This window comes from Pinus tabuliformis, chromosome J, assembly GCF_031772625.1.
Source record: "Pinus tabuliformis cultivar Carrire ecotype Pingquan chromosome J, CPIR1, whole genome shotgun sequence".
NCBI lineage: Eukaryota > Viridiplantae > Streptophyta > Pinopsida > Pinales > Pinaceae > Pinus > Pinus tabuliformis.
The window spans coordinates 1,329,005,780-1,329,024,453 of NC_142295.1; the positions used below are offsets into that span (position 1 = coordinate 1,329,005,780).

General features: G+C 36.8%; 1 pseudogene; it reads right to left on the reverse strand.

Moving 5' to 3' along the window:
- Positions 1-18,221: 18,221 nt before the first annotated feature.
- Positions 18,222-18,357, reverse strand: LOC149232212 (U4 spliceosomal RNA; annotated as a pseudogene).
- Between the last annotated feature and the right edge of the window lie 317 nt (positions 18,358-18,674).

Here is an 18,674-nt window from a genome sequence, read left to right on the forward strand (position 1 = left end):
ACAAAGAGGCACTATGCCATTCCAGGATTATAGATAGTTCATTGATCTTTGTGATCAAAGCACATTGGAGGATAGGGCTAAATTGTTTGAGTTCTACCTACATAATTTAGCCTTGACAAATCTGAATGTATGGGACCCTAATTCAAAACTAGGGGACTTACAGTTGATGGCTTTGGCATCATGGATGAACCATGAGGAAGCAAAGGCTGCAGAAATGAAAAAAATAATGGCAAGGAAAGAAACATAACCTCTCATGATAAGAGTTGAACAGTGAAATCCAATGGCTGTCACAGCACACATAACTTGATTGCAAATTACCCTCAATTTGCACCCAGGTACCTTGCTACCCAAGAGAAAGAAATTACACACTTTGAGGATATGTTCAGGCTGTTAGGAGATGACAACAGGCAAGCTTGCCAAAGGAGATGTAATACTTTGCCCTATAGTTTGAAAATAAGGGAGTACCATTCTCCTCAAAGAATGAGAGAAGCACTGAACATGACACCCATGTACAAGCAAGCTCTCCAAAGACTCAAAGTCAATTGGAATGGCTTGAGACTCAGTCCATCATTTCTCTTAGGAATGTGTCAGGGAGGAAGAGGAAAAAAGTAAGTAGTGGGAGGAGATAGAAAGCAAGGCAGGATTCTATGCACAGGAAGAGGAAATTACAACAGAAGCATGGGATGTCAAGGAGGCCACTAGAGCAATGAAATACATGGATATTGATTGAGTTGCTAAGAGGATGAGCAACACTTTCAGTAGGGGGTGATGATGAGCCTCATCATTGGGTAACTATATGGAGCTTAATCTACCTCCTAGATTAGTCAAATAAACTCTTCTCACAATTTATTACATATTTTGATTGTATTTTGTTTAATGAGATGAGTCAAAGTGAGATATTATGCCTAGTGGACTAATGTGCATTGATTGCCGGTTTGTGAGAGAAAATCATGGAATTTTGGCTAATTAAGTGAAACTCGAATGAGACAAGGAGGAGAGATTGCAGCAGAAAGATCCCCCTCATTTAATCCTCCCTCATTCGAATATTCCTCCATCAATCACACTGGCTCGGAGTACAAGCAACCAAGTCATGGAGATCAAAAGGGAGCCGAGAAAGTGATAGTTAAAGAGTTAGTTTATCTCGAATTTGGGATCCGAGCCTCCCTAGATTTAAGGAATTCGTTGGAGACTTCGGTTTTATAAATAAAGAGACCTAGAGCCTCGTTAGGATTCAAATTTTTTTTGTAAAAAAACACTAGTCATTTTCGAGTTCAAGACTTGTGGAAGACATTGTTATGTAATTTTTTGTTTTGATAATGAGAATGATCAATTCCTTGATCCAACATTGAGTTAAATCAGAGGGTTGAAGCTCTTGGGTTAGGGCCCAACCCTAGCAACAAAGGCTACTCTTCTTGTATGTGTATGCTTAGATTGATTTCATAGATTAATGGTTGAATTGTCTTTAGAATTATTTCATTGCAAGTAGTGTAGATTTGATTAGTTTGCTTCCATTTGTGCTTTACTTCAGCAGTAGTTTAGAAGAGATAAAGGAACATCAAAAAGCTGTCAATAGGTGGTTCTATCCTCACTCCTTCCTTCAGGGATCATGGTTTGTGGAAAGAAATCCTATACAGCCCCAAAAAGACAGAATTCTACTTTCTCATGGAATTTAGGGTTTTCTGTGCTTAGACCAACATTTGATCAGTTTGCAAGAGTAGGATCTAGTTATCATTACTTCTATCTTTAGTCTTATATTATATCTCATCAATGTTTCATCTTATTCTACAAAGTTTTCCTCATGCATGAAGTAGACAGCTAGCTCATGAAATTATGTTTTCCTTAGATAATTGTAATTCTTCTTGTTTGCATGATTTTTGGGTAAATGTCAATGTTTGATGCAGTGCAAGTATTTCAGAGGTACAGAGAGATTTCATAGTCAGTGCTGAGTCCCAAACCTGCACTTCCCTATATACCCTTTCAGCCTTCTTTTTCCATTTACTTCATCCACCAAGCTATCAAATCGTTGCATATTAGTCTAAAAAGAGCTTATGAAATGGTTTCTTAACTATGTTTATGACTGTTGTTTGATTTAGATTTTTGTTCAAGCAGATGCGGAAACTTGTCACTTTCCGCAGCCAACCCAAATTTCCGCAGCCATTTTGTTAAAGGCTATGCTACAGGTGTCCAATGGAGAAACCGGCCACATGGGTAAGCTGCAAGTGACGTGTACATGGAGTGTGTCCCCTCAGATCAGCCAAATCACTCATAAACAGTCGCGGTCAACGATGGTCAAAGGAAAGGCCAAATGAGGAATTTTGTGGTGGCACGGCTCTGTTTTGCCCACGTGAAGGTTTGCGTGGCACGATCCTTAGTTTCTGGAGGTACTAGCACACCTGGAGAGCAGCCCGTGAACTGAGCCAAGCAGCCACCACTCCATGAATTCATGACCATCACGCTAGATCTCGGGTTAAGGAGATTTACGTGTCTCTTGGCAGCGTAAATCTAGGAATTAGTTGCAGCACCTTTTTCTTATAAATAACGCGTTGATATACGCTGAATAACTTAACTTTTGTATTGTAATTTGACTGTTGTCGCCCACTGTACTGCATTTCACTTTGCTTTAAATACATGAGAAGACAATTTTTCTGAATCTGATTTGTGACTAAGTGTTTGACTGGCCGAGGTTGCAGAGGGCCCCTGTACACCAGAGCTTTGTATAGTCTCTTACTTGCTTTCATTTACTGTTTTTTTAAATCATTGTTTGTATATATATTGTGCTGTTCTGATGTTCATTTTCTGTCTGTATTTCCTTTATGTTTCTTTTCTAACTGTTAGCTGATCAGTGCTTCTTTTACAGGTTTTGTTGTAGGTAGCCCGAGCAGATTTACATATTTTTTTTGATAACTACTGACATGAGATCATCTTGTCCTATCTGCTGATTTTCATTTCCTGAAGTTTAATTCCAGCACTGTCATTTTTCAAATTGCGTTTTGCTTATTTATTTTTCTGCTACTTAGACATCATATTACTCATCTGTTTATCATTTCCTTTCTACAGTCAAGTGACTCTATTAGTAAGGAATCAGAATATTACTTATTGTAGTATGATTTAGTTTGCTTTCCTGCAATTTAGATATCATATTACTCAGCTTGTTTATGATTACTCCCCATAGGCAGATTGAGTTGAAGGGCAAAGGATCAGAACAACGGTTGAAGTAGTGTGATTAGTTAAATCTTAGTTTCCTTTTATGCAATTTAATTTCCTGCAATTTAGATATCATATTACTCAGCTTGTTTATGATTACTCCCCATAGGTAGATTGAGTTGAAGGGTAAAGGATCAGAACAGGGGTTGAAGTAGTGTGATTTAGTTGCTTTACTTTCAGTCTTTGAATTGCTTTAAGTTCAGTTTTTACTTTCTTTTTCATGCAACAGTAAGGATACTGGGCCATTGTCACTAGTTCATTGTTTGGTTCATTTACTTCCTCTTGAGAATTGATTTTATTACAGTCAGTTTAGAGCTTTCTTTTTGAAAACTTTTAAGTTTGGAAAATCACTGTAGAAATCACCATTATCATCCATACTTAACTTTCAATTTCGCCATCACACACTAGGGAATCCATAAAAGATAAATCCAAAAACAAACTAAAAAACTCAAAAACGACAAAAAACTAAGAAAATGGTTATCTTGTACATATTGTACACCTCACTTCGTTAGTTTACGAATCCCGGATTGACATTTTAATTAGCAATTTAGAACACACTAAATTGACCAAACATTTTGGTGCCGTTGCTAGGGAAGTGAAACTAGGTAGCCAATTTCTTAAAAAAAAAATAATAAAAAAAAATCAAGGAAGGAAAATTGATAACCTCTCAAAGTATGCTTTCCTCTTGCACTTAGCGTGATCTGGAGGATCAGAAAAGAGAAAGTTATTGGTTTAATAGTTTCTTGAGTATGCTCTCTTCTTGCACCTAGAGTGGCCTGGAAGATCAGAAAAAGAATTATTAGCCTGACTTGAAGAAAAATAAAAATGATATGCATAGAGTAAGAGATTCTAGGGGAAGGTTTTTAGCTAGAGCCAAGAGTTCGATTTTCACAACTCCATCTACTTCAAGGAATAGACAAGAGACACCTCCATCATCTCCAACCTACACTCCTAGCCCTAGGATTCCTGGAATTCAAGGGGCAGTAGTTGAGTTAGGAGACTCTTCCACACCATCCATCGAATCAGAATTAGGAAAAGATCCTTTCTTTCCTTCTACAAGGAGACACATTGTAATTGAAGAAGTAGAATCACCTGAGGAAGAAGAGGGAGAAATTCCTCCTCGTTCGCCAGTAGTAGAGGAACCAGAGGACTCTGAAATCTCTGAGGAAACTACCATGACAGAAGAGGGAGTTAACGAATTTGGTAGAGGTGGAGGTAGAGGAGGGGGAGGAGGAAATCATGGAGGAGGTAGAGGTAACAATGGGGGAAATAGGGATGGAGATAACTCATTTGGATTTCCTATAGTCGATGAGGATTCTCGAGCAACAATGAAAAATATTTCACCATCTGTCCTCCCAAACTTTCATGGGTTAAGAAATGAGGATCTTGAAACATTTCTATTTGAGTTTGAGGTTGTGTGTCGAACTTATGATTATCTGGAAGACTCTCAAAAACTCAAACTGTTTCCTTCAACATTGAAAGGAGCTGCTTTGAAATGGTTCATGGGATTACTCACTCAATCCATTAGGACTTGGAATGATATGAAACAAACATTTTTGGATAGATACCTGGACTATTATATGCCCATCAACCACAAGGATGAAGTATTTAAAATGGTACAAAGAGAAGATGAAAACTTGGAGGATTTACTTGAAAGATTCCAATACAATCTGAAAAGAGCAAAAATGAGTAACTTAGATGAGGAAACCTTGAAGGCCCTTCTATTAAAAGCCATTAGAGATGAATGGATAGATATTTTGAACATGATGGGAAAAGGAGATGTATCTCAACTTCCACTTCATGATATAGCAGAGATGTGTGTCCATCTCTCAAGAGGAAAATCTAAAACTGGAAAAGGGCCTAGAGATCCTTCTCTCATCAGAGCAAACAAATCTGCAACTGGATTAGTAAGTAGGGCTGAGATTGGCAATATGCTTGATGAATTCAAAACTGATATCTTAGGGAGTCTTAGTGAGAAACTAGACACTCTTAAGATCCACAATAAGCAAAAAGCAGAAGCTGAAGCTTTAGTCATCTTTTGCCCAAAATGTAGAAAAAAACATGCTCTCAGGGAATGTCCCTTGGATGCAAAAGTTGTAGAAACGTGTGCGATTTGTTCAGAGAATCATGAGACCAAGGATTGTCCTTCAATTCCTGGGCTCAAAGCTGTCTTCCAAGAAGATCCAAATACAATTGAGTCTCTCTGTTTTGTTGCAAGGAGACCTTGGCAGGGGCAACAAAACCAAGGGTTTAATAACTCTATGAACTTTCAAACCCCACCAAATTGGAATCCTTGGCAACAACCTTGGTCCCAACCTCAAAATCCTTTTCAATCATGGGTACAAGTCATGCAAAATCCTTATGGGAGATTTGCTCAATTTTATCAATATCCTCCATCTTTTCAAAACCAACAAGCTCCACAACTTCCAAATCAAAATCCACAACTATCATTGCCATTTCAACAACAAAAACCTTCTCAACAGAATCCAAATTCTCAACTCTCGCTTCCATTCCAACAGAAGTCAAATCAACTTCCTTCTCAGCCATTGTCGAACCCCAATAATAAAAACCCTCAAAATGCTTACATGGTAGAAGGTCAACAATTTCCTACCTATATGATTGTTCCTCTCAATGATGTACAACTCAGATCTGGTAGAGTTTTAGATAAACCTTCTATAGATGCCCAAAAGCAAAGCATTTATGAGGAAGATTCTCTTGAAGCCAATAAAGGTTCTGAAGCATCTTTTCAAAACCCAAGCACTCAGAAAGAAAAAGAAAAAGAGCTAACCCCCACAACTCCTATAGTTGAGCAACCTGCATCTTTATCCACACCTCCTTTTCCTGAAAGATTACAAATTGACAAAGGGGTGGAAAAACAAATCTTGTTGCCTGACTATGATTTTCTAGATGAATTGAAGAATGTCTGTATCAAGATTCCCTTGTTACAAGACATTACAGAGATTCCTATTCTAGCAAAAACAATAAAGGAGTTGAGTCTTAAAAGACCAGGAAGAAAACCTAGAGATACAAGAAGAATCCACCTGGTAGGGAAAATTGCAGACATCATGATGGGAAAAATTACTATGCAGAAGTATGTAGATCCCGGTAGTCCAATTGTCAAAACACATATCAATGGGGTAGAAATTCCAAATACTTTGATTGACTTAGGGGCTGCTATCAACATTATGAGTAAACAGTCTATGGAACAACTGAAACTTCCTAATCTTCTTTTTACACCTACTTTACTGCAACTTGCAGATCGATCAATTATCAAACCAGATGGTGTATTAGAAGACATTTCGGTCTCCTTAGACTCTTGGGAATATCCAGTAGATTTCATGATTTTAACCCCCAAGAGTAATTTAGGAGGACACCCTCTCATCTTAGGAAGACCTTGGCTAGCCACAGCTGATGCTTTCATCAGTTGTAGGTCTGGGGATATGTATATTTCTGATGGTAATTCGACAAAGAAATTCAATCTGTATCCTCCAACAAAAGCAATTACAGAAATAGGAGATAATGAGTGGATTGATGATGAAGATGCTATACAACCTGTCTTTACCATTTCTGAAGTTAGTCAAGATAGTCAAATTCTGAACACATTAGAAAACTTTGAAACATCTTCAGAATATGACCACACACGATTTCAGTTAGATTCTGATATTGAGTATCTATCATCTAGACAAATGTCTCTTTTATCTATGGAAGAGTTTGGTAGTTCTGCCATTGAGATCTTTCCAGGTAAAACATTGAATATCAACAAAAATTTGGAAAGATCACAACAGGAAGAACTAACCAAAATCTTGCAAAAACATTCTACTGCATTTGCATGGGAATATACGGATATGAAAGGTATTGACCCTAAGACTTGCATTCATCACATCTACATTGAGGAAAACAATAGACCAATCAGACAACCTCAGAGAAGGATGAATCCAAACCTTAGGGAGATAGTGAAAGAAGAGCTCCAAAAACTACTTAATGTAAACTTCATTTATCCAATTTCAGATAGCCGATGGGTTTCTCCTTTGGTTATAGTACCTAAAAAGAATGGTAAATGGAGGGTATGCATTGATTACAGGGAATTGAACAAAGCAACTTTGAAGGATCACTTTCCTTTACCCTTTATCGATCAGGTATTAGATACTTTAGCAGGCAAAAAGTATTTTTCATTTTTGGATGGTTTTAGTGGCTATAATCAGATTCAGGTAGCACCTGAAGATCAGGACAAGACCACATTTACCTGTCCATGGGGAACTTTTGCTTACCGAGTACTTCCTTTTGGATTATGCAATGCACCCGCAACATTTCAAAGGGCAGTACTAGGAATCTTTTCCGATCTAATCCATGATTGTGTAGAGGTTTATATGGATGATTTTACAGTTTAGGGTAATTCGTTTGAAGAGGCATTAGAGAATTTGGAAAAAGTCCTTATAAGATGTAAAGAAACAAACCTATCATTGAGTCATGAAAAATGCTTTATGATGTTTACTGAAGGGATTGTTTTAGGACATCATATTTCAGGGGATGGGATTAAAGTTGATAGATCAAAAGTGGAAGTCATCTCCAAGTTGCCTATTCCAAATTGTCAAAAAGATGTTAGAAGTTTTCTTGGATTTACTGGATACTATAGAAGATTTATTGAAAACTTCACCAAAATAGCATCTCCACTCTTCAAATTACTTACAAAAGACTGTGAATTCAAATGGGATCCTGATTGTCAATTTGCATTTGAAACTTTGAAAACAAGAATATCTGAAGCACCCATTTTGAGAGGGCCAAATTGGAAACTTCCTTTCCATATTTCCACAGATGCTTCAGATACAGCTCTAGGAGCTGTGTTGGGACAAAAGGATTTAGTTCCTTATGCCATTTACTACACCAGTAGAAATTTGACTCCCACCAAGTTAAACTATACTGTGACTGAGAAAGGGTTCTTAGCTGTTGTTCATGCAATCAATAAGTTTAGACACTATATAACTGGCTATGAAACTTTTGTCCATACTGATCATTCTGCAATTAGATATCTCATGAATAAACTTGTTACTAATGGCAGAGTTACAATATGGCTCTTACTTTTACAAGAATTCAATATTACTGTGTTGGATAGACCAGGGAAACAAAATACAGTAGCTGATTTCTTATCTAGAATCCAAAATACTAATGAAGATTCTCCTGTAGAGGATAAGTTTCCAGGTGAGTATTTATTTGCAATAACTACTAAGACTCCTTGGTATGCAGATATTGCTAACTATTTGGTTACAGGAAAGCTACCTCCACATTTATTTCCTGGTGAAAAAAGAAGAATTATTCAGGAGAGTTCAAGTTATTCATGGATTTCTAATGAATTGTTTAAAACAGGGCTAGATTGTGTGATCAGAAGATGTGTTCGGGAAGATGAAATGCTTGACATCCTCAAGGCATGTCATGATGAACCATGCGGTGGACACTTTGCTGACAAAAGGACGGCCTATAAAATCTTTTCTTTAGGATATTATTGGCCTTCCCTTTTCAAAGATGCAAAACAATATGTCAGAAGGTGTGACAGCTGCCAAAGAGTTGGGAGACCGACTCTTTCAAATGAAATGCCATTACAACCACAGGTATTCATCGAACCCTTTGAAAAATGGGCTTTAGATTTCATTGGACCTATTAATCCACCATCTAAACAGAAAAAGTATATATTGGTATGCACTGATTATGTCACTAAATGGGTAGAAGCCAAAGCATTGCCTTTTGCCACTGAAAATTCAGTTGTTCAATTTCTTTTTGAGGATATTTTTACTCGTTTTGGTGTCCCAAGAGAAATTGTGACAGATCAGGGAAGTCAATTTACATCTAACTTGATGGAGAAGCTGGTGGAAGAATACAAAATCAAGCACAGAAAATCTACTCCTTACCATCCGCAAGCAAATGGCCAAGTGGAGTCTACAAACAAAGTTCTTAAGAGCATCATCACCAAAACTGTTCATCTACACAGAAAAGATTGGGCAGAAAGGCTTCCTGAAGCCTTATGGGCCTACAGAACTACATGGAGGAATACAACAGGACATTCTCCCTATGAACTTGTTTATGGGAGAGAAGTCTTGCTCCCCATTGAGTTTCAAGTCAAGACTTTCAAGATGGCAGTCCAGTTGGGGATGAATCTATCAGAAATCCAAAAGCACAGAATGGAGCAGCTGAATGAGCTAGATGAGATCAGACAAGAAGCAATTTTAAAGACTGATTTAGTTCAACATCAAAGAGCTAAATGGCATGACAGATACATCAAAGAGAAAAAGTTTCAAGAGGGAGATTGGGCATTACTGTTTGATTCCAAGTTCAAAGACTTTAAAAGTAAATTTCAGACCCATTGGCTTGGGCCATATGAAATTGACAAAGTCTTTAATAATGGAGCAGTGAGAATCAAGACCATTGATGAATTTCAGATTTCTTTTCTTGTGAATGGCCACCGATTGAAAATTTATCATAAGCCACTCTCAAAAGAGGAATTTGTCAAGATGTTCCAAGAGAATTCTGCAATAAGGCTGGTGGAGAAGAATCCTTCTTCCCCACCAGCCTAGCCTTTGATTCTTTCAATTAAAAAATAATAATAATAAAAAAAAATAAAAAATTGTATAAGCCTGAAAACCAATCATAGATTGACAGTCTTATACAGAAAATATAGAGTGAAAATCAAGGACACTTGACACTCTATATTTTCCAAAAAATCTCATCTCCTTCTCTTTCCATCTTCACTCCACCTCATTCACCATTCCACTCCATCTCCATCTCATTCACATTTTCCCTTCACTTCACTCCGCTTCATTTTCATTCCATTCCACTCATTTCATTTTCACTTCATCAATAAAAGTTCCTTTTAGGACTATTTTCACTCAGTTAGTTCTTTTCTAACCATATTTGTTCAGCTAAGTGGGTGTTGTCCCAGTTTCCGCAGCTAGAAGCAGTTTCCGCAGCCAGAAACGATTTCCGCAGCCACCACCACTCTGTTTTTCAAATTCACAGTCAAAATGTTAGTACAAAAATCATGAAAATGCAGGTGTAAGTGAGCAAATACCATGAAGACATGGAGCATCTCCAAGACATCAAGAAAGAACAGTTGGTTAAAAGCTATGGGCAAGAAATGACAAAGTTTCCAAAGGTATGAGCAATTTTTTTTATCAAATAGCAATTAAAGTCATGATTATGCATAGTTATCAAACCATGAAAAGTTCTACTATGTGCAATGATTTGATATGATAGCACCATTATCCACTCCTATCCCACGATATTACTCCATACACCATGCATTCATTGCTTAATGGTCTCATGATGGGTTTTTCGGGTTTAAACTCAAGTTAACTGCACTTTCATTTGCCACCTGCGCTCATGAGATGTGACCAATCTCTTTACGACTCTTCTTCACCGTATTTTCCGCAGCTATCTATTAAAACGTGTGATCTCCTGTACGCAGCCGTTAATTCAAAAAAAGACCGCCTCAACTACCGGTCACTTACCATTTCATTTAAGACCTTCCTTTCATACACACGCACTTCAATTTGTAAACCCATTCACTATTGTTTATCCTCTGTTCTGCCTGTAATCCGAAGCATTCCCATTACTTGCTATCGATTGCAGCCATTACCTCTTACCATAAAACCCTGCAACCGAGCTATTGTCCTCTGCTAAAATCCTCATACGCAATTGCATCCTCAGTTGAAATTTAAAACAGGGAAAGGAATGGGAAAAGTACTAAGGGCAGAGCTAGAAGGACCGAAATATCTAGAAGGTTACCCTCAAGCCAAGGATTTACTGAAGAAATATAAATGGTTACGGTTCATTCAAAGGTTTAAAGGCTATAACAAAGAAGTAACCAAGGCTTTTTCACGGTCATTTGATGGTCAGAAAGTGGAGATTGGAGATATGAAGCTCACGGTGACCGAAACAACAGTAGCAGCTGCTACAGGCTTACCTCAGGAGGGTGAGAAATGGTTCAAAAATAAAAGCTTGGATGAACATGCATGGAGAATCATGCTAAGAAACCCAGGTATGGACACCACCGTGTTTACTAAAGGAATTCTTGTTCATGCATTGAAGGAAGAATGGGCTAGTCTGCTGTTAGTTATCCAAAAATTTGTCACCTGTGAAGGACGCTTCGGTTCGATGTATATGTACCATGCTAGACTGTTGATGAATTTCTTAGAAAATCAGACTCTTAATTTGCCTTATTTCTTACTCTTGAGTTTGAAGAAGATGAGCATTACAGTCCAAAAACACATAGGCAATATAGACCCTCATCTATACCATCATGGACTTATAAAAATTCTTATTGAAGACCACTTAAGGAAAAACAAAGATACATGGGAGCAATTCTTGATAAGAAACTACTTCCAAGAGCCATCTGAGGCCTCTGAAAGTAGCACACCGAAGACACCAAGAAAAAGTAGGAGAAGAGAAAAGAGCACTACAGTCCAAGACTCCCCTACTATAGAAACTCAAGAAACCGGTCAAAAAGAAGAAGAAGATAGAGCTAAAGACAAGAAACAGAAGAAAGAAAAAGGCAAAAGGACCATCCAAGAAGTCTACCAATCCCCTGAGCAATCCATAGAGGAGGATTATCAACCACTGTCAGAAAGATTAGTACATCTTCAGGCTGCTGCTATAGCAAAGAAAAAGGCAAAAGGAAAACAGAGTATACAAGAAAAGAGTACTAGTCCACCATACTTAAGGAGAAGCACAAGGTTAAGAGGAAAAGGGAGTAAAACGCAAATAAAATGGCCCCACTTCATTGACTTGGGTGGAGAGACACCTGAGAAAACTCCAGCTGGCCGTAGTCCACCTCATCCTCAGCCAAGCATTGAAATCAACCCTCCATATGATGAAAGCCCTTCTCGGCCAGAGTTAGAGAGCACTCCTCCTCCTCCACCAGACTTTGAACTCAGTCCAAGAAAGACACCTGAAGTGGACCCCAATGAACAGGAAATATTTGCTACTTGGAATCATTAGAAAAATCAGCGGCAGGTCCAAGTACCACTCTGCCACTAGATGCACAAGTTCAATCCTTAAAACAGGAGGTATTTGAATTATTAGTCCTAAACAGACATATCAAGCAGGAAAATGAAGCACTCAAAGAGCGGAGCAAAGTAGATAAAATTATTCATGATAACACTATGCTCCATTTAGGACTATGGAAAAATAAAAACAAGAAACTGAAGAAAAAGTGCAAAAAGCTGAGTAGAGCATTGATTAATCTCAAGTTCAGATGTCTAATAAGGAAACCAAGAATGGTGGTAGCACCAAAGAAGAAGAAAAGAGGGCTAGATGTCCTAGCAGAAGCATCAGAACATATGGATTAGAAAGGGGTGACTAAATTTTGGTTGCATGAGGACATGCAACACCTTCACAGTGGGGGTATGTTGAGTCCCAATCTTGCACTTCCCTATATACCCTTTCAGCCTTCTTTTTCCATTTACTTCATCCACCAAGCTGTCAAATCATTGCATATTAGTCTAAAAAGAGCTTATGAAATGGTTTCCTAACTATGTTTATGACTGTTGTTTGATTTAGATTTTTGTTCAAGCAGTTGCGGAAACTTGTCACTTTCTGCAGCTAGCCCAAGTTTCCGCAGCCATTTTGTTAAAGGCTATGCTACAAGTGTCCAATGGAGAAACCGGCCACATGGGTAAGTTGCAAGTGACGTGTACACGGAGTGTGTCCCCTCAGATCAGCCAAATCACTCATAAACAGTCGCGGTCAACGATGGTCAAAGGAAAGGCCAAATGATGAATTTTGTGGTGGCACGGCTCTGTTTTGCCCACGTGAAGGTTTGCGTGGCACGATCCTTAGTTTCCGGAGGAACTGGCACACCTGGAGAGCAGCCCGTGAACTGAACCAAGCAGCCACCACTCCATGAATTCATGATCATCACGCTAGATCTCGGGTCAAGGAGATTTACGTGTCTCTTGGCAACATAAATCTAGGAATTAGTTGCAACACCTTTTTCTTATAAATAACGCGTTGATATACGCTGAATAACTTAGCTTTTGTATTGTAATCTTGACTGTTGTCGCCCACTGTACTGCATTTCACTTTGCTTTAAATACATGAGAAGACAATTTTTCTGAATCTGATTTGTGACTAAGTGTTTGACTGGCCGAGGTTGCAGAGGGCCCCTATACACCAGAGCTTTGTATAGTCTCTTACTTGCTTTCATTTACTGTTTTTTTAAATCATTGTTTGTATATATATTGTGCTGTTCTGATGTTCATTTGCTGTCTATATTTCCTTTATGTTTCTTTTCTAACTGTTAGCTGATCAGTGCTTCTTTTACAGGTTTTGTTGTAGGTAGCCCGGGCAGATTTACATATTTTTTTTGATAATTACTGACATGAGATCATCTTGTCCTATCTGCTGATTTTCATTTCCTGAAGTTTAATTCCCGCATTGTCATTTTTCAAATTGCGTTTTGCTTATTTATTTTTCTGCTACTTAGACATCATATTACTCATCTGTTTATGATTTCCTTTCTATAGTCAAGTGACTCTATTAGTAAGGAATCAGAATATTACTTATTGTAGTATGATTTAGTTTGTTTTCCTGCAATTTAGATATCATATTACTCAGCTTGTTTATGATTACTCCCCATAGGCAGATTGAGTTGAAGGGTAAAGGATCAGAACAGGGGTTGAAGTAGTGTGATTAGTTAAATCTTAGTTTCCTTTTATGCAATTTAATTTCCTGCAATTTAGATATCATATTACTCAGCTTGTTTATGATTACTCCTCATAGACAGATTGAGTTGAAGGGTAAAGGATCAGAACAGGGGTTGAAGTAGTGTAATTTAGTTGCTTTGCTTTCAGTCTTTGAATTGCTTTAAGTTCATTTTTTACTTTCTTTTTCATGCAGCAGTAAGGATATGGGGCCATTGTCACTAGTTCACTGTTTGGTTCATTTACTTCCTCTTGAGAATTGATTTTATTACAGTCAGTTTAGAGCTTTCTTTTTGAAAACTTTTAAGTTTGGAAAATCACTGTAGAAATCACCATTATCATCCATACTTAACTTTCAATTTCGCCATCACACACTAGGGAATCCATAAAAGATAAATCCATAAACAAACTAAAAAACTCAAAAACGACAAAAGACTAAGAAAATGGTTATCTTGTACATATAGTACACCTCACTTCGTCAGTTTATGAATCCCAGATTGACATTTTAATTAGCAATTTAGAACACACTAAATTGACCAAACAGTCAGCAACCTCATTCCAACTTCATCCACCCATAGTCCTCACTTTCTTTCACTGGAACGCTCACCAATTCCATCATTTCACAAGGAAAATTCTCCAAGCTTGTTGAGAAAATTCAACTATCTCCCAACTTTGGTTTTAAGTTTTGAAGTGGTCCTACGCATTCCCTTGCCTCATCCCATCCACCAACCACCTTCCCTAAGCCTTCCATCACCTTCAACACCCATCCTTTTTCTCTCAGTTGTATCCTGTAGGTTTTTAGGACATCCTGTAGAACACATTAGGACATCCTGTAGGTTGACCTGTAGTTGTCTGTTTTGAGGCAGAATTGAGGAAAAAGCCTCTAGGAAGCCAGCAAAGGACCCCTACTGGTCTCCCCAACCTTCTAACCATTCACCATCATCCCTAAGCCAGCTGCCACATCACCAAAAGAGATTAGCTTTCACACTTTCACATAAAAAGGACAAAAAAGAAAAACAGATTTATTTTATTCATTTATGTGCACAGTAGTAGAATGTTTGATGCTTTGAATTTGCATGCTTAGGAATAATAGGATTGCATACATGTTAACTTAGCATTCTTTTGAAGCATAGCCTCTTAGCAGTTAGTTAAAAAATGATGTGTTTTAGCATTTGATTTCAGTCTTTTTCCTTACTGTAGTAGACAAGCTTTTTCTTAGAGTAGATTTATCCTTCCCTCATTGGTAATTAAGCTTCTTCTGAATCCATAGAACCCTGGTTTGAAAAACCTTGGTAGTCTATCGCCAGCTTGGTAGTAACAAAAAACAGACCCATCACATTTACTTATGTATACAACACTGTCACCTCCAAGTTTGTACGAACCCCGGATTGATAAAGTAAAGTTGGTTGCCCCAGAAGTTGCAGCATTCTTGCTGTAACACTGATGCTCATTACATACATATCAAATCTTGCAAAATATACTTGAACAAATAAGTCACCCTCTAAGAGATGCCATAACAAGAGAACAAGACAACGCCAAATAAATGGTTACCCAGTTAAAAGTTGTACACTAGTGAAGCAAAAGACTACATCTTGGTTAGCAACAATCACCGATGTGAAAACAATAATCATTATGCGCCAACCATAAACATGGGTTTAATTTGTAAATTAAATGCATAGTAAATATATAAAAAAAAATGAGATATAAATTAAAAATATAAAAATTAAAATATAAACGTGGGTTTATTTTGTTTAGATTGGAAAATTTTAAAATCCAACCGTCTCGCGTTTTAGAATTTATTTCTTAAAAATAAGAATAAATAAAACATTAAAAACTAATAAGAAAGTGAAACATGCACTTTTGATAGGAGATGTGTATTTCTAGGAAGATGAAAATTTGTGTTATATTTACAGTTTATTAATTTTCATTACAAGCATATTATAAAAAATTATGAGGTTTTAATTATTATAAATAAAAATCAACAGGAAAGTGAAACCTGCATTTTTATAAGAGATTTGTATTTTAAAGAAGATAAGAATTTATTATATTTATAGCTTATTATTTTTCATTAAACAAATATTAAAAAAAATTAATTACCATGAGAATAATTTTTATATAAAAGTTTGAATGGCAAAACACAGTGTCATAATATGATATTGACATCATATGAATTATTATGATATTGACATCATATGAATTATATTCATGGATGGAAAGGGATGGATTTTTATGAGTGAGAAATAGTGTACCACAAAAAATAAAGAGTATTGTTTTTTCCTTACCCCATATAAAAAAAAATATAACTTATTTATAAGAAGAAGAAGGCCCCCACTTCTCTATTTCCTACCCTAAAAGCCTGAGCTAGATTGAGATAAAAAAGAGTATCCTGTACCTTATAGAAGGTAAGGTCCCCTTTCTTTATTCCCCTAAAAGAGCTAGAAGGTAAGGTAAGGTAAGGTAATTGATTGCTTGTCCGCACCGGGCAAGGTCCGGCAGGGCTTGCTTGACGTTAGGAAAGCAAGGAGAACCTGACCTGAGCGAAAGGGAGAACCTTCTTCACTTTCTTTAAGGAGTATGGGTGGAGAAATGCGGGTCGCTGCTGGGAGGTCCAACCCTAAGCTTATCTCTGCGACCATAATGAATAGAATATCTAATGGTGCGAAGCCGCTTGTCCCTCCGGGGGCATGGATTTTCTCTTCCGTTCAGTTGCTAAAAGAGTCATGATGACGTTGACAAACGATATTGAGTTCCACGAATACGAAGGAAAATATAACATACATATAACTTAGGTAAAGTAGTGTTATAAATATATATACATATATATTTATATTTTTTGTTTTGTCTAAAAATTAGAAGAAAATTTGTTTGTAATAAGATACTCTGTTTTTACATTTGATTTTAATTAAATTGTAAAAATTATTATTATTCTATTAATTATATTTCTAATGAATTAAATGTTTTTTAAATCACAATGCCAATAAAAACCAGTCTTTGATTTGTGGTAAGGATTTTTCAAAAGTGTTTAATTTGGATTAAAATAAATGGGTTATGGGCTTTTTTTCTTGGTTGAATATTAAAAATATTTAATTTGTTTTTTTTTGGTCATGGGTTATGTTTTTTGGTTTACTATTAAATAATGATGAAAAGATAAAACCTAGGTAAATGATTTCCAAATGATGCCCATCAGTGTTACCTATCCATAATTGTAAACAATAAGGATGTCTTTGCTTATGAGTGGAAATATGGTCCACTTACCTTTGAAGTGGCAAATTGTTTTGTTGGTAGTGTAAAAAATTAGGTGAATACCATACTAGAGAGTTCACAGAAAAGCTCCATGCATCTGCTAAATGTTTTTCAAATCCCAACTCGAATAAAAAATTACTCTTTTATTTCTGGTAAGGAGTTTTCAAAAGTATTTAATTTGGATTAAAAAAATAGGGTGTGGGTTTTTTTTGGTTGAATAGTAAAAATATTTAATTTGTTTTTTTGGGTCATGGTCTATGTTTTTGGGTTTACTATTAAATAATGATGAAAAGATAAAACCGAGGTGAATGAGTCCAAATGATGCCCATTAGTGTTGTGTATCCATAATTGTAAACAATAAGGGTGTCTTTGCTTATGAGTGGAGATATGTTCCATTTACTTTTGAAGTGACAAATTATTTTGTTGGTAGTGTAAAACATTAGGTGAATACCATACTAGAGAGTTCATACAAAAGCTCCATGCATCTGCGGGTCCATTAGATGATGTATAATTATAAAAGTTTCCATTGTTGGCAATATAAGAACCATCTTTTGAATAACTGCCACATCTTATATTGTAGGTGACAAGAAGATGTCATTTCTCATTGCTAAAAAAAGTGCGCATATGACACCACAACTTGTTTGATATGCATGGAAAAATTATAAGACTTTCATCGTCTCAATATTTTAAATATTATTTTAATTGTGTATTACAAACTTAACACAAACACACTAAACAACCTAAATCTAATACAACAATTATTATAACTTTTCCAATTCAACAAACCAACTTAACAATCTTATCGACCTCTTTTTATAAAATATGAAAAATTTACGACTTCAAACTGAGTTATGAGATTCAATACCAAAATTAGAAAGATAAATTATGTTCACCTCACATCTCTTGTATTGGTAATCTTCCAGCTTTACCATGATGTGAGCACACTCGACGTAGGAAGATATCAGAATTTAACAACTAGATATCCCAACCTTGTACTTCACACTAGCAACTTTCCTCTTCAATATGTATATGTATTACATATATTTCCACCAGTTTGGAATTAAAATTGTTGGAGCTCGAGAAAACGCGGCCCTCCAAAAATTCTCGAAGGCGAAGAGCGAGGCCCAAGCCAACGAGGGGGTTTGGAAATAGTTTTCAACCAGCAATTGACGCGCCTCGGTTTTACCTCACTAGCTACGTCATTGCCCCAAAGCGCAAAGATATTCTTAGCTCTTTGCTCCTCCACTTTATACTCTCCCTGTTTGGTTTCTTTGGTGTGGGAAATATTAACTCATTCATACAATAGTATGTGAGTGACTTACTCGGTACATGACCTTTTTCTTGCTTTTAAAAAATTTAGTATTAAATTAATTAGGCCGATAGGCCTTCCTATTGAAACAGACTTTCGTCGTCCCTTTCTTTCTCATGCTGACACGTGGCATCGGGAACAGAGTGGGCATAACTGCAGAGTTCTACAATCTCACGCCGACACGTGGCATCGGGAAAAGAGCGGGGATAACCGTAGAGTTCTGTAAGCGA